Source organism: Bactrocera latifrons, unplaced genomic scaffold (genome assembly GCF_001853355.1).
Source record: "Bactrocera latifrons isolate USDA-ARS-PBARC rearing strain unplaced genomic scaffold, ASM185335v1 scaffold_19, whole genome shotgun sequence".
Lineage (NCBI taxonomy): Eukaryota > Metazoa > Arthropoda > Insecta > Diptera > Tephritidae > Bactrocera > Bactrocera latifrons.
This window is the reverse complement of record NW_017535407.1, coordinates 1,284,983-1,302,778: the sequence shown is the minus strand read 5'-3', so window position 1 is coordinate 1,302,778 and position 17,796 is coordinate 1,284,983. Positions and strand designations below refer to the sequence as shown.

Below are 17,796 nucleotides of genomic sequence, written 5' to 3'. Positions count from 1 at the left end.
ATGAATGAAAATAAAATTTCCTATTTCCGTGCGAAGAAGGTATGAAATTTCCCAAAGGATATCAAATTTGCTTGTTGCAAGCCAACGCCAGCGCGTAGCCCCCGCTGTTACGTGCTGTAGTTAGTGAGCGTATCCTGGTAGGTGTGTGTGTGTGTGTGTGTTATGTGGAGTTTGTGCCATTGCCTTTGTTGTATAAGAGTAAATATTGGTTATTTTACACGGCTGTAGAGTGAAGTTATGTGCAATATCTTTCAACTGTCTGACGGCGGTGGTAAATACCATTCGCTTGTTTGGTTATCGACAGGAAATATTAGGGTTAGGCGAAGAGGTGAACTTTGCGAAAAGGTATTGTATTTCAACGGACGCATATATTGTGGAGGCGGGGTATGTAACTAAGTGGTAAATTTCACTTGCAAACTGAAAGACAGCTACAATTTAGCGAGATGATAAAGTGCGGAGGTATTCACCCACAACCACACTGCAATGAAGTTGTGTGCTTTGTAATGGTATATTCTATGATTAGAGATTCTTCTCTTAGTTAAAATGCAAACTGTCTCATAGAAGAACCCATGGCACGGATGAAGGCATCATAAATTTAGAAAAAATTACTATAATTTTTTTAAAATTTCAATATGCTTGAAAGAAAATTTAGCAATCATCCACTGGGTAATACTCGCAATCTCAGTGCACAGACATTGATATACTAAAAGAGTTAATTCTGAATCTTTTAGTTTGAAATTTTGTTTGTTTACAATTTTTATATCCGGAAATAGTGTGACATTTTAGAAGACTATTTGGCAACGGATCTAATTTGGAAAGCTGCGTCACTTATCGCCGAACGCACGATCTTCTTTCCAGTTTCAGCTACTTTTTGGAGCGCCATTTGCTATTCAATTCGACAGTTCGATGGCGTATTCATAAGATCACGTTCCGTCACCAGTAATGATTTGTTTGAAGTATGTAGAGTTTTCAGCTGCTCCGACTTCTTCCCTTGGCATTTTTGCCAAAAGATTCAAGTTTTTTGGTGCTAGTCAATTTTGTTAAGCTTCATACCCAAAAACCTTAATCTTAATGTTTAAATCGAAGCAAAAGAAATTTTAAGATCCATTGATATTTCTGCGATGCCAACAGAACGATTTTTAAAGCCTCAGTTAACAGAATTAGATGAACCAATCACATCAGAAGAAGTTTTCGATCTTCAGAAGGCTTTGTGTCACTCAAATACTTATATTCGTGATAAAGTAGAGTTTGACTTCTACAATATTATCCATGATTCTAAAGCCGTATTCTATAAAAACTCTTTGTTCGATATTATTTCCATGGTAAAAATTGTCTGTCAAACTTTTCGCGTCATAACCAAAATAGCTGACAAACAAACTTCTACTTCTTTATTAGCGTAGACACGGCTTACGCAGTTCACATACCACAATGACTTATTCGTCTTAGTCTTTGTCCCATCCATCGCACTTCCTGAGCGGCGGTGATGTCAGCCTTTACTCTTACGAGGATATCAGCGTAACTTTCCCGATTAAGGGACCTGACATTCCATGTCCATGTTCTTACATCGTAATCCTTAATACGTTTGCAGTGGTCATCATATGAGGCCATTTCGTCCTTTTCGTTGTTTTTTTTACATGACGAATCCAGGACTCAGCGCACAACCCTGCGGAGAGATAATTCACCTTCTCAATTTCGCTCGCCTTAAAATGGATATTTCTTTAGCCCCCCAGAGGATACTTGGTCTAAGACAGGAAGTGGAGAGCTGATTGAGCCATATGTCAAAGAACCGTTTCTGGAAACTCTCAAGTAAATGGCGCTCAGGGAACTTTCCTTACTTACGTAAAATTCTACACATGGCTTCATCCTCCCAACAAACACACACTATTTGAAATGTAGAGATAAAACTTATCACGAACATAAGAAAGGTTGTATGAAACTAGAATTTTTTTTAAATCGATTCGGATTGCACGCGCAGTTTTAATGGACCAGTCCGAGTCATATTTGATCAGGTTGTCAGCCGTATAGCATATACAATAAGCATATATGTGGTTATTTATTTATTATGTAATTTTTCTTTAATTAATAAGAGATTTTTAATAGCGTTGCCACCAGCAAAAAATACATACTTTAATTTTTTATTAAATAAAATTCAATTAAATGTTACAATTTTTGTAATTTTGTCAAGTAATTGAAAATTGTTTATTTTCTCAATATTTATTAACAGCGTTACCACCTCATTTGTTTTTAATATCTATTAATATTAGTATACGAAACTTATGAAACGGCTAGGTCTAACGCTATGTAATTGCCCATAATTAATAAATAATTTTTAATAGCGTTGCCACCAGTAAAAAAATTACATACTTTAAAATTTTAATAAATAAAGTCCTACATTTTCATAATTTTTTCAAATAATGTGCGCGCTATTGTTTATTTTCAAAATTTTTTATTAACAGCGTTGCCACCTCATTTGTGTTTAGTATCTATTAATATTTGTAAACTGAACATATGAAACGTCTACGTCTATTGTTATGTAGTTTTCCCATAATTAATAAATAATTTTTAATAGCGTTGCCACCAGAACAAAAAGTACACACCTTAAAATTGTAATAAATTAAATCCAAAATTTTAATAAATTTGTCAAGTAATTAGGAATTTTTTATATTAACAAATTTTTTGTTAACAGTGATGCCACATTATTCGTATTTAATATCGATTAATATCAGTAAACTGAACTTATGAAACGTTACACCTAGTCAACAGCGCAATAATTTTAGTTTCCATATATAATATATTTACAAAACATGCTCAGTATCCATACGCGCATCATATAACATAAGAACCAATTTGTTTTATTTGCGCTGGGGACATACTGTCATTGCCACTCATATACGTTAGTATGTGTAACTATACACTTTTCGATGCTCCTGTGCCGACAGCTAGCTACCTTTTTAACATTGCAGCTGACATGCCATTTCGTGTAGATATTTCACACATTCGGCGGAAAGTGCGAAAACGCTCGCGCGCTGCCGTTGATAACGACAGTGTGGCGGCAACAACACGCACGGAGTGTTTGTAATAGTGGCAACGACATCAACGGCGTCAACATGAGCAGCACCGATGGCAGCAGCAGAAACTACGAAAAAATGCAACAACAAAAATACGCCTGAAAGTGGCAAGTTGGTGGCACCTAAAGGCACTTTGCCGTACACCTCTTTCACTCCCCTGCCACGCCACATTTATATTTTCGCTATTGTCACACTTTTTCGACGTTTTTGTTGTTACAAGCGGCGCTGCTGCTTGCAGCCAACTCCACTCCACTCACGGCTATTGTTGCACGGCATGGGGTGGCGCTGGCTGAATGAATTTCCATCTAAATGCAAATTTGTGCAAGTGCTACCTGTGAAAACCTTGCTAGAATACCGCACACATACACACACACATGCGCGCATATGCTTGCTATTCTAATCCATATTGTTTTTACCGTTTTCCTATTTATTTTGCCTTCAAAACTCGCTTATTTTGTCACTTCCGCAGAGGAATCCAGCATTTTTTGGGTGAAATAACTACTCCCAGCAGCAAATAACCGGATGCAATCGGTACGTGCCATGGTTATGCACTTGAATAGTTTTCGATGAATTTACATGCGAGTGATGGAAAAAAGTTGTAAAACTAACAAAAAAAATAAGGCAAATATACACAAATCCAAGTGTAATATTTATTTACATGTCTGTGTTTGGGTGTGCACATGTTTTTGGCTGTCAGCTGTATGCAAGGCGTTGCCAGAAATGGATCAGCCGTGACACGTTGTCTGAGTTGGTAGATCATCCGCCATTATTTGGTTGTAAAACACAGATATACACACACATACACCCATAGGTGTTTTGTATTTGAGAGCGTGCTTGTGTCGCGTCGCATCGCTTGTTTTAGTTGACCCGTTATTTAAGTCAATCTTTCGCTGCAAGTGGAAATGTATTATATTGCATTTTTTTTTGTTTCTTTTTATACTGATTCCACTCAGTATAAACCTTAGAGCGTTTTGACTACACCTCAAACTTAAGGGCTGACAGTTTCTCATTTCTTTACATTTTGTGACAATTCTATTAAACAAACAAAGTTAAATAAAGTATAATTAAATTAGATATTTCAGTGAGAAGATATAATAATTTCTGTCTAGTGATCTTCTTCTTTACTGGAATAGTCACCGCTTTCGCGGTTATTGCGCGTGGTGCCAGTCGTTTTTCCTTTTCGATGTTTGGCACCAATTGGAGATTCCAAGCGTAGCCAGGTCCTTCCATCGCAGTGGAGTTCTTTCTCTTCCTCTGCTTCCCCCGGCGGGTATTGCGACGAATACTTTCAGAGCTGGAGTATTTTTGTCCATTCCGAAATCATGACCTAGCCAGCGTAGCCGTTGTCTTTTAATTCGCTGAACTATGTCAATGTCGTCATATATCTCATAAAGCACATCGTTCCATCGAATGCGATATTCGCCGTGGCCAACACGCAAAGGACCGTAAATCTTTCGCAGAAATTTCCTCTCGAAACTCCCAACGTCGACTCATCGGTTGTTGTCATTGTCCAAGCTGCTGCACTATATAGCAGGATAGAAATAATGAGCGGCTTATAGAGGTGTAGAGAGGATTTTACTTCTGAAGTCACCAAAAGGGGGGTCTTTCATCCGAAGCTTGTTGTTCTTGTTTGGGTGCGTTTGTTTACGTGGTCCCAAACCCAGCGTCCAACCTTACAGGGTGGATGTTTCGCCTTCCCACTTTAGTTCGCCTTCAAACGGATGTTCTTAGTYTACCCAGAGGATGCTTGGTCAAAGACCGGAAGTCATCAGCTGCCTGAGCCATATGTAAAAGAATCGTTTCTGGTCACAGAGAACTTTCCTCACTTGCGTAAACTCCTACACATGACTCCATCCATAAGATCTACTACTTTGATGAAAAAACGATTGCCTTGTCCTGTTGCAGAACTCGGGGGGATGGCTACGAAATTTGCTACCGGAATCAGAGACTCACACTCTTTGACTTCATACCGAATCACTTGGATCATGGAGTCGTTGTAGGGGAGGGGTAGTGAGCTTCTTTACGGATTCGTCAAAGATTGGGGGGAAGGTTGGTGGAGGGGTTTACTGTCAAGAGCTCTCAATCAACTGCAGCTTCCGACTGCCTGACAACGCTACTGCTACGGAGTGCAGCCTTTTTCAGAGAAATGACATTCCCCTCAGATAGCAGAGACTCATTAACTGTGTGTTCAAGGCTGGTCAAAGAGTGCTTAGCCTCGCTGTCAATAGCATCGAATGTCTTTTTGATAAGACTGGTATGGGTACCAGGCCACAGCGGAATCACAGGAACCTGTAAATCTGATTGAGCTAGCAAGAAAATGCACCCTTGTACGGCTATCGGAAAAATGCGGGCGGGTCGGCGCTCTCGACTTCTTTTGTTCTACTACTACATAGCTTGGCTTCGCGGAAACTTGGTCAGCGATTTTCTTTTTTAAGGCTTTTTAAAAATGGCCTATACGGAAAGCAAAAGAACTTTAATATACACCTTGCATCTACCTCATCAGTTTTTAGGCGGATCGGCGGGATTTTTTTTAAATACAGTATTAAATTGTAAAATAATAATGAATATGCAAAAAAAATTATATGGAAGAAACAATTTGAGGAGAAAAAAAAAATCAGACATTAGACTATTTTATTTTAATAAAAACATATTACAACATCAAAAGTATAAACAATTATTTTAGACATATTTTACAAAGACATTTTGGTCTGATTTCACTATAATTAGTTCTTCCTATACAATACAAAAAATATGCCAGCTATCTCTCATAAAAGTTAACAACTACGGCAGTAATATTAAAATACATATGTATATATGTATTTCTAAGCACCTAAATAACCACCCAATAGCTTACTTCTAGAAGCTGGCTCCACACTGCGACCTCGAAATTGCAGCTTTATAAAACACACCACCATTTTAAATTAAGCCAAATTTCTTTACCTAATTAAATAAGCTAAATAATCAATCAATTTTATGTGTTCAATTGTATGTGTATTAGTGTATGCGTATAAAAATCTTAAACAGAATTTTTTTCTAAAATTAAATTCGCCACAAAACGCGCCACTGACCCACGTCAAGTGACCAATTCATTAATTAAATTTACAAACTTACAGAGCTGCTAATTAATTATCTAGCAGCGCAAAAGTCAGGGCAGAGCTGTCACCGCTATTTACGCCGAGATTGACCTATGAAAAGCTAACGAGATTACGAGGAGTTTTGAAATATTTTCATAAGCAAAATTTTAAGTTCAGTATAAAAAAAAGAAACTGAAAGAAATAATATACGTAAATATGTATGTATATATAATGTATACATAAACACTCGTAAATGCGTTCGTAACAGCGAAATCACCAATGCATTACGCTCGTATTTGCATTAACAGCGCCATAGACACCAGCTTTACAGTGCCGCAACATCATTGAATGCACTCAAATGTTGCGCAACATTTTGTAGCTGTTGCTACGGCGCTCATGTTGCGTACGCTTTTATAGCAAAGTGGAGTCAGCAAGAGCGTGCCTGCACGACAGCGAAGAGAGTGTTGTTGAAATTCGTAGCTGCCCGTGCTCTTTCAATAGCACTCTCGCGCATAGAGATCAAGGCAAGCTTGGACTGCTGATAACACAAGCCGAACGAGTGTATGTATGTTTGCTTGCAGTTGTTATTCAACCACCCGCTCGCTTCATTGCACTTTACTATGCTAACGCTTTTATGTTGTTTGCCTGCTCGCTCTTTGGTTAGCTCACATTGCCAACTGGTTGCGCCTCACTGCGCATGACTGCTGGCTGTGCTGTTACCATTTTGTAGAGTGTCAAAAAGTGCTGTATGCAAAGTGTCAAAAGCGCCTTTTGACAGTTAAAACGAGCGAACAGCTGTGCCAAGCGGCGTGTTTATCAAGAAAGTTGTGTTTTGTGTAAATAAGAAAAGAAATAATTATACATATTTCATAAATATTTTATTAGAAACAAGTGCTAAAAGTAACGCAAATTCCTAGTGTTGTTGTATAAAGTTAGTGACTTTGTTGTGTATGCGCGTTGTTGTAGTGCGATAAAATGTTGTGCTTCAGCTGTGTTAGCGCTGCGTTCGTGAAAGTTCCTTAGAAATGTGCGTAAAGTGTAGAAAACGGAATAAGAACAAAAACTAAAAGTGTGTGTTGAGCATTTTTAATTATTTACTTATATTTGCTTGTATGTTAAGCGTCGTGAATTTATTAAATCATATAAAATAACATAAATAATAAAGTAATTTCCCGCTAGAGAGCAGCAAAAGCGTGCTGCAACAACTGCAACACGTACATGTACACATGTATGTTTGTATGCATGTATTATGCGGACAGTGTGTTAAAATCGGAATTTTTGTTACATGAAAAATAGAAATAAATCTTGTGTGATTTCGTGCATTACTAAGGAATTGTTTAAGAATCGGAAATAATTAAAGGTAAGCTTTGAATAACTATATTATATAACTGTAATATATAATAAAAAAATTACTGAAAGGCAAAAAAACAAAAAAAAAAAAACAAAAACAAAAAAAAAACATTTTTAAATCTATATATCGAGAGCTTTATGACGTGTTTATACTTAGTGCTACTATTAGCATACAGATAGGTGGTCTTAAATTATTTTAGACAGTCTGAATATTGATTTACTGAACACTACTTCTGAGGCCAAATGACGGTCAATTCTAAGATTTAATGTATGAAAAGATGATTTTATGTATACACCTTAATTTTCAAACTTTTCTGAACTGTTGATTTCTTCTCAGCTTATAATTTTCAGTTCAATATCTGGTTAACCTTTCGTTGTCGACTATTGGAATAATAAGCACTCAACTTTTACAAATTGTTTCTACGGATATAAGCTTTTAAATGGTGATCCAGGTTTAGGTTCCCTACTTATTTTCAAGAAAAAACACAAAAACTCCAAATTTAATGGCGAATGTTTAATATCGTTCGAAAGAACATCCTTTGGCATTTCTCTGATGGTCCGTACGTTGAGTCAAATTTTGGTTGACTCGTTCGAGCGTTTCCACAGGTAACTGGCGAATGACACGCGTGATTTTAAATTTAACATATTCCCACAGCAAAAAAGTCTAACGCTGGGATATACCACGATCTTGGTGGCCCATCGACCGATGCAAAACGTGAAATTATTTGCTTATCAAAGTGTTCACTCCATTAATCCATTGACATTGAAACCAAATGTCGCTGAAATCCCGAGCTTCCACTTTCAGCTTCAAATAGTCGGTTATCATGGCGCGATAACGGTCGCCGGTTACGTACTTGTCGGCATCATTTTTGAAGAATAACGGACCGATGATTTCAATCGCCCCACAAACCACACCAAACCAATGTTTTTTCTACATGAAATGGCCGATCTTAAATCTCTTCAGGTTACTCTTCTCCCCAAATGCGGAAATTTTACTTGTTTATATACCCATTGAGTCAGAAGTTATCCTCATCGCTGATCAAAATTTGGCTCGAAAACGTCGACTCTTCTTGGAACTTTTCAAAAGCCCATAAAGCGAGCTGATATCGCTTGGGACGTCGAGCGGTTTCAGTGTATTTTGTACGTCTTCAAGTCAAGTCGTTCCATACGTCAGTTTGAGTTGCTGAAAATTGCACCAAACCGACGCCACGGCTACTCCGGCACTATATAAAGGTCTAGTCATGTGGTATAGAGGTCTAGCAAATCAAGTATCGCGGTTAAAAAATTGTTTTAAAACTGTAACTGTAACAAAAGCTATTAAAAAATTGTGCAGTGCAGCCTTTACTTGAAAGTGGATTTAAGACTTCTAAAAAGATAGTCAAAATAGTGAACATAAAAGATTAAGGTAATGTTAAAATAATGGCATTGTTTCTGCCCCAAGTGAAACAGCATTAGCTTCGTTGCTTCAAAGGCGGCGATTTCCATATTAACGACTGTTTACGTTAAGAAAAGCCAAAAACCTTCGAAGACGGTGAATTGGAGACGTTGCTTGGTAAGAATCCGTAAGAAAAGCTTGCTTCAGCATTGTGATTCACCCGCCAAGTCATTTCAAAGCGAACACACACCGTGGGTATGATTCTGAAGCCAAGAACTTTTATTCCTTATGACCTCAATACCGTTGAGAAACTGATTGTGCTGCACGGCAACGCTTTGCCGAACATGAATAGCTTAAATGGGAACTCACCATATGCCCAGATATTGTACCACATTGTCCGATTATTATTTGTTCCGTTCGATAGGCCATGGTCTGACTCAGAAGCATTTCAGCTCACAAGACGACATCAACAAATGGCTTGGTTCTTGGATAGGGTCTGAAAGTGAACAGTTTCAACGTAATGGTATACGAGCTTTGCCAGAAGTTCTGCTGTTTGAGTTGTGACATTGTATTACAATGCCTTTCTTAAAAATAATAAATATTTGCTTTAGTACTTCATGAAATATTTGAATAAATATATATAGTATATAACATAGTTTTGCGTAAGAAATAGTTTTACCGTGAATTTGTATATTTTTACCCACTGTACTTTCGATGCTGCGGGGCTTCCTGTTCGTTGCAGTTAAACTGGTTTCCTTAGCGATTGCGAAGACTCTCAAAGCAATTTGTACAAAAGTTTGGCCACTTTTGATTTTCTTGTTTATTTGGCGCTATTCGTTCGATCACACACACAACTGGCATACAGTTATATATACTAATAGTGTAAATACACATAGATTATGCATAAATTTGGATTAGAAGTCGCACAAAATGTTAATGAAAATGAAAGTAAAACCGGCTAATGGCCGATACCGTTTAAATTAATGCTTTTGCAGCGAAAGAAAAAAACCCAAAATAACGAAAAAAATGCTACTTTAAATTATAGAGACATTTGTTATAAAAACCGGTTCAAAAGATAAACAAAGCAAGCAAATAGAAGTCTTTGAAAAAATATTGGGAAAAAATTTGCATTTCACCAAAAATCGTTAAGTGCCTAAAATAATGTATATATAACAGTTTATAGTACATATGTACATATATCTGTATGTATGTATGTGTGTAAACTGAGCCAAACTGCCAGCCGTCTCCACCAAACCGGTTGATTGCCTTTGTTGCTGACGTAAATGGCTTCGCCAAATAGGTAGCGCCAAAGTGATTGCCGGTAAGTCACGTTTCACACAAACACACACATGTCTACGCTTACATGTGTAAATGGGCGTTTTGTGTTCGGTTTATTTTTGGCACTACTCACCACATGCTGGATTCATTGTGCGTCCGCCTATTTGCCTCTCGCCAAGTGCAAGCAAACAGCTGACCGTGCAAGTGGAATTAACGCATTTTTTTCCAAGATTTTGCTTCTCTTCAACGAATTTTTTGTTATTTAAGTTTTTAATTTTTTTTTTTTTTTGTTTGCGAAAATCCAAAAAATGTATATTTAACCCGCTGGCATGGCGACAAGACCCAGCTGACCTCCACGGTCATGCATATTTCATACTATTTACAAACCACACTGTTTACGTATATGCGTGCGCAAAGGCGAAAAAAATAAGGAAAATGAAAAAAATTGCAAAATAATAAAAAAGTATAAAATTACAGTGAGTATAGCACATTTCTTATGTGGGAAAACGCTCGGAAAGCGGTGGAATTACGAGTTATTGACTTAAACTCTCGTTTTACTTGGCTTCGTTTCGTTCGTTTTTATTGCTTTATTCCTGTTCTTGTGGTTTGTAGTACGTTTGGCTTTTGGCCAAATATCACCGCGTGACTTGTGTGACGCTTATGCACCCACACACACGAAGAGAAAAATAAATTTGCCGAACCAGACCATCATCAACCATATGCTCAGGTCAGGGTTTGTGCGTGTCAGCAAAAAATATAACAACACAGAGCTTTAGTTAGTGTATGGTTTGGTTTACTGTTAATTAATTTGAGAATTTCAAGTCCACAGAGTTAGCAAGAAATCATCTTTGATGCAATATTTAATTAAATTTATTTTTTACATACAAATATTTAATAGTAGTAATGTTGCGGCCACGCCAGAATGAATGGTATTCCTCACTAACGAAACGAGAGAATCGAATCCCGAAATTTCGGGACTTTGTCTGGTGATCACGGAAAATTTTGCGATTTAAGTCCATCCGGAATGAATTCTTCACTAACCACAACTCTCTTGAACCCCGTAATATCGGGACTTCAGATTAGTGAACCCGAAACTTTTCGGAATTCAAGTTATTCCGGAAAGAATTGTATGCTTTACTAACCTCAACACTTTGAATCCCGTAATTTCGGTACTTTATATTGGTGATCCCGAAAATTTCATAATTCCGGTTCAGATTGTATATATAATATGTTCTTCACTCGGAGAGTACGAAATTTTTAATCCAAAAATTTCGACACCTCAAATTAGTAATCCCGAAACTCTTCGGGAAATACGGGTTATGTTATGAGGACGTTTCGTTGTTGAGCTTTTCGGGATTGTAGTCACTCCGGAACGAATGGCATTCTTCACTTAATATCATAATTATCCTTTACTTTTTTTGAACTTTATCTTTGTAATCCCGAAAATTTTCGGTTTTTAAATCCCTCTGCAATGAATGATATTCTTTACTAAATTTAAGAACTTCTAATCCCAATATTTCGGGATATTTAAATAACAGTGCATAAAACAACTTATAAAACTTCTCTTCTGATTTAATGAGGAGAATTTGGAATCTCCAACTAATTACTTAGGCCATTGTCCACTTATCGACTTTGAGTGTTTCCAACAAAGATCTCGAGACGAACATTATTCTAAAGTTGTGACTGTCATACGTGAGTTCAGAAAAATGTTTGCCTAAAGGCGGGGTGTCTTTTCTAACCACAAGTTGGTATATTTTTCCGTCTAGTTTAACCCAATAATACTACTCGTATTGTGGTCTGCAAAACGTTAGAGTTTACACTCTTATAAGTTTTACAAGTACCAGACAACAAGTCCATTTATTTGGAACTTCGTACAGTATCAAACACCAAGAAAGAAAGAAATGAAAGTAGCTGTAAATTTTCTTAATGTCGGGTTGTTACCCTACTCCTTGTTTAAAGCTTAAAATACGGACATTCAAGTAGTAATTTCTGTCATTTTTATTTGGAACTTCAGTATCTTAGCGGTCGTTATCTTATTAGAAATTTACTTAAATTTAAGGTTCCTTGGGATTAATTTCAAATATTACTTAATTTTTAATACATTTCGTGATATTTATTTATCAATCAACGAATACTTCAGTTGATAATGAGTAATACTGGCATTTACCTTTTTTCATTCTACTTCTATACTTCATTCAAAATCTCTTCGAAGCTCGCACGTTTCGCCTTATGTGTCTATTGTTGTTACCCACTAGTACAGCACTTTTATTTTCGCCTATTCTTGGCTATTCTGGATAAGTGTAACACGAGACATTTAAGCAGTTTAAACTACTTAGTTATATCCAGTTTATTCTTAACACCATTACATATGTATGTATGTACCCACGATTATATGGCCTACATATTTGTTTACAAATACATGAACTGGCACTGTTACGGCATAATAGATTTAACTGTTGAATTTAGGATTATCCAGATTTTGTATCAACGGGCATACGATTACAGAATTGCTTTGAGCTCGATAAAAACAAATACAAGTATCTGAAATGGTTTTTCAGATGAGTATTAAGTATCTACGCTATAATTTGGCTACTACAGAGAAAACAAGTTGAATTTATGCTACATATTTTGTGAAAAATTTTATTTTAAAAATATGGATAAAACAGAATTTCGGGTGCTGATAAAATATTGGTTTTTGAAGAGACGAACTACTGTTCAAGCAAAAACTTAGCTTGATGACGAGAACGCGAAAGGTTATTACCCTAGGAAAAGCAACCAACAAGAAATGGTACGCTAAGCTTAGACGTGCTGAAATGAGCATCCAATGCCGTCAATGTAGTGGTACCCTTAATTAATTGTGACCGAAGAAACCATCAGGAAAGGCCACAACATATTTTTGGCTGGCCGTAAAGTGAATTCGTTCGAGATAGCAGGCGCACCAAAGATATAAACTGAACGTGTACATCATATCTTTTATTAATATTTGTGTATGAGAACCCTTTAATCAAAATGGGTGCCCTCAAGCTCTCTTTTGACCAAAAACAACGACAAGTTGATGATTCAGAGCAGTGTTTTTATATGTTCAAGCGTAATAAACTCAAGTTTTTATATCGATATGTGGTAAAGAATGAAACATGGCTCCATTTTTTCTTTCTTCTGTCTAAACGACAGTCATCTGAGTGGACTGCTCGCGATGAACCCGCTCTAAAGTCTGGTAAAAGGGCTAGCAAGATTATGGCGACTTTATTTTGAAATTGACATGGAATGATTCTTATGGACTGCCTTGAAAAAGACAGGCCATCAACAAATACTATGTATTATATAGCGTTATGGGACCGTTTGAAAAACGAAATCACCAAAAAAAAAACCGCCGTATTTGAAGAAAAAAGGGCGTTTTCACCAAGCTTCTGGTCATAAGTCAGTAAGAAACCAAAACAAAAGTCCATGAATCGCACTTTCAGTTGCCACAGCAGCCAGCATGTTCTCAAATCTAACCACTAGCAACAATTTCCTGTTCTCACATCTCAAAATAATGCTCGATGAAAAGAAGTTTTCGTCGAATATAGAGGCGATTGTCGAAAGTGAGGCCTGAAAGTAAAAGCAAAGGGCAAATCGTACTACAAAAATTATATCCAAAATTTAGAGGGCCGCTGAAGTAACCTTTAAAGAAGAACTAAAAAAAAGCGAATTTTGACAAAAAATGTGTTATTCTAGGGAGACAAATTCTTTAAATTACCTTTAAGTCTTGTTATGTTTCTCAGCGAGTGATCAAAAGATTGCTCATAGAAAATTTCCCTGAAAATATATAGCGATATGGCGATGGTATAAGCTTGGTGGTTAAACTTATGATTCATTTCATTCGTTGTTTGCATTGCTGTTGAATTGGCAGTTCTGGGTACTTGGTTAAATACCGGATATGCTTCGGTTATGTATACCTGTCAGCTGTGAGATGAACGAATATTGAAATGTTTGCCATACTTTCCATGACATTAAATATTTCCGGAGATCTATATATTTCCATATTACGTTAGTGTAAGCCAATACGTACCTTGACTTTTTCCGAGACAGCGTTTTGTTTTCATTATTTTTGGTATTAATTTCCTTAGCAATGAAAAGGACAAGCCCAGGCAAATTATGCACGCGCGAACAGCGCCCTGCTCTAATTTCAGGCATAACCTAAAGGCATAACGTCGCGATGACACTTTTATGCCATACAGTTTCCTCACGATTTTTATATTATTTCATTATTACAAAAAACTTGTTGAACTGCTGCCCCATTTCTTCCTGCTTTCACAGATTCACACATCAACTGCAACTCAGCATACAGGGTGCGCCATGTTTCATTTGACAGCTATCACTTGAATATCATATACTCGTTTACGCCCAAGTATGTTGCAGCCCCGCGCAGTAACCTACTTGGCTCGCAATTATTTATGATTTCTTGTAATTGCTCACCCTGTAAATTCACTGTTATGCTTGCACCTTTGCAGTGAGTTATTTTTAACGCCTTCACCTTTAAATCCATAACATTAACAATCATCACTTCTCACCTTGCCGGCTTTGCTTTGCTCCAAAGTATCAATGACACTACAAAAACAAAAGCAAACAACACCAGCAAGCATGTGCTGCGAGTAAATAGGGAAATGGGGATGAGCAAAGCAATAACAACAACATTGTTATCGTCATCGATATCTTTTATAATCCAATTACTGTTGTGCGTATATGCAAATTAGATGTGGAACTATGGGGTAACGTGCAATGGGGACAAGTAAGACGAAACGTTATAAAACCCACAGTGCGGTGGACAATGCAGGGGGGTGAACAGCGCTAAAGCGTAACTTTGTAAAATATAGTAAGGCGGGTATGGTTGTTATGTCGCTATAAAGTGATGCTTGGTTTGATGCAAAGGTGGCTCCGTTGGAGGGTGAATTGGTTAGTGGCTGGAGTCTTGAGGAAATGGTAATGAAAATTAATATGACTTCAGACTCTTATGTTTATAGTATGTGAAGATATTTTCTAAAACAAATCTCAGCTCTTATTTTAGTGTATGTACACAAACTGACGCAAGTGACGTGAAGAGCGCACCAGTTCATGCTGATTTCAATTTGCAAAGACGTCATTAAAGGGACCCATATTTAAACTAATATTTGGTTTGTCAAAGAAGTCTTGCGGTATTTTTTTATTGAATTTTCAATTGTTCATAAAAGTTTTTTTTGATGACTCATTCCCAGCTCTTTACCGATGCTACGGCTGCTAATATACCGGTCTCTTTCGACCAATTCAGCGATTTTATCGCAATTTTCGACGACAGGCCTTCCGGAGAGTGGCGCATCTTCAGAACGGAAACGCTGAAACCATCGTTGTGCGGTGGAAATGGAAACTGTATCGCGTCCATAAACTGCACAAATTTTATTGGCGGCTTGAGATGCATTTTTGCCTTTATCATAGTAGTACTGCAAAATATGCCGTATTTTCTCTTTATTTTGCTCCATGTTTGCGACGCTATAAATCACGAACAACTTAAAGGAAACGACAATCAATCAAACATGTGTTAGCGCGCGAAATGAGCTTTCCAAAAAGGTATAGCATGACCCGATGCGATGAATAAAACTAGAACTACGCGCTCTCAGCGCCAACTAGCGAAAATACCGCAAGACTTTTTTGACAGCCTAATATGAAAATACATTCGAAAGAATATTTTGGTCCATCTGTTGAGTAAAATTTTCAATGACTCGTTCGAACATTTCGCCTGCTAAATGGCGAATGACACGTGCGATGTTTTACTTCGAGACCTGAATCGACACGGGATTGCCCGCCTAGTCATAAGACTTTACATATCCCTACAGGAAAAAGGCCAGCGGTGTGATATCAAGATCTTGGTGGCCAATTTACCGTACCAAAACGTGAAATTATCTGTTCATCGAATTGTTCTCTCAATAAATCCGTTGATTGATGTGTGGAAACCAAATGTTGCCGTGATCACGAGCTAAAATTTCAGTCACCATTATATCAACTGCTACTTATCCTTTCACAGATTATCAACCAGTCAAACCTGAAACTAATGCATTGGTGTCAAGTTTTTCATTTCCACACTGCTTTTTAAGCTCGTACTAACTAAAAATCTTAAGGGGTGTGATATTGTTTTTTTTTTTGCGCTTCTCAATAGCACACATTCATTTCTACAGGATTTTCCCAACATATTTATTTCTATAAATTATACACGGATGCGTAAAATTCGTTATTTTCTCAGTTCTAAAGAGCTTCCTGAACATGGTATGCTCTTCTGTGTCATTCTTAATAAAATAACACCATAATCGCCTCAAAAAGAGCGTAAGGGCAATCAAAATTATCGAAGGTCACTCTTACATTGTCGGCATTTGACATTTGTGACGCATGCGTTTCAAAGCTTAACTGCTCTGCTGCTCACATAACAGTGTCAACACCCACATTTTCTTTACAGTTCGAGAACATAACGTATTGATTTTGACAGCTCATAGCAGAGTGTGAAAATCTAAGCGTTGTATGCGAAAAATATATAGAAAACAGAGGCTCAAAGGGAAATGCTGATATCGAGAAAGAAATACATACGTACATACAAGCTCGTACGCTTACTTACAGTAAACAAATGTAATCTTAACAGAGAATATTCGCTGCATTTTTCGCTGTCAAGGATACTTTTCTAGCTATTTCTCCGATAAGGAAGTAAGAGTTCATACAAACATATATTTATACACACGTTCTGTAACATATATGTATAATACTTGCTAGCCAAAAAAATGCGTTTTGTAATATTTTCAACATTGAGATTAAATTATGTATGCGAGTTGATGGCACTTCATGTTTATGTAAGCATATATGTATGTATATCCTTGAGAACACCGGAAAATATATGACACAAATTTCGAAAGGACTCTTAATGTTAAGACTAGGTTTCAAAAATGTGACGTAGTTGTAGAATTTGTTTGAAATAAGTGAGTGAAAGTTTTGTAATAGTTGATTGATTGGAGTCTGAGAAAAGATCTGGGCTTGCATCTGTATAAAATTGTTCTCACTTAAAAACTGAAGTCATTGGACTAAAGTGAACGTCGTGAGTTAGCTGGTTTTGCCTCAGGTTAGGTTAGGTTATGTTAGATGGTTGATGTAGAGGGATCGCTCGTAGTCAACAATATGAAGCCCTTTGTGAAGCCATAGAAAAAAAGGCCTTACTGAGGATTAAAAGATCACTAGATTTTTAGGATCAATATTGAGTCCGAGGCCTATTCGACAGCTCATGTGCCGATGAAGGTGGCGAAGGAATCTGCGAAGCCCAGCGATATAGCAGTAGAACTCAAGTACTGCCCCGCTCCCATTTACCGATAGCGGTTCTAGCGTGCCTTTCTTGCTAGCTGATCAGCTTTACAATTTCCTGCGATCCTGCTGTGGCCTGGTACCCATACCAGTCTTATCACACATACACTCGATGCTATTTGGTCAGCCCCGTACACACTAATAATGAGTTCAAGGCTACTATCGCCGCTCTGCTATCTGAGCGGATAGTAACCTCTCTGAATAAGGCTGCACTCCGGAACAGTAGTTCTATTGCTACCTTCATAGCTGCAAACTCGACCTGACAGACACTGTAATAGTCAGGAAGTCTAAAGCTGGAGTTGAT

General features: G+C 37.3%; 1 protein-coding gene across 1 annotated transcript in view; it reads left to right on the top strand.

Moving 5' to 3' along the window:
* Positions 1 to 7,408: 7,408 nt before the first annotated feature.
* The window catches only part of LOC108967555 (furin-like protease 2), a 381,841-nt gene continuing 371,453 nt past the window's right edge, over positions 7,409 to 17,796 (top strand). The window contains exon 1 of the mRNA XM_018931052.1: positions 7,409 to 7,502. The gene's annotated coding sequence lies outside the window, so the exon portion shown is untranslated. The remainder of the gene's footprint in view (positions 7,503 to 17,796) is intronic.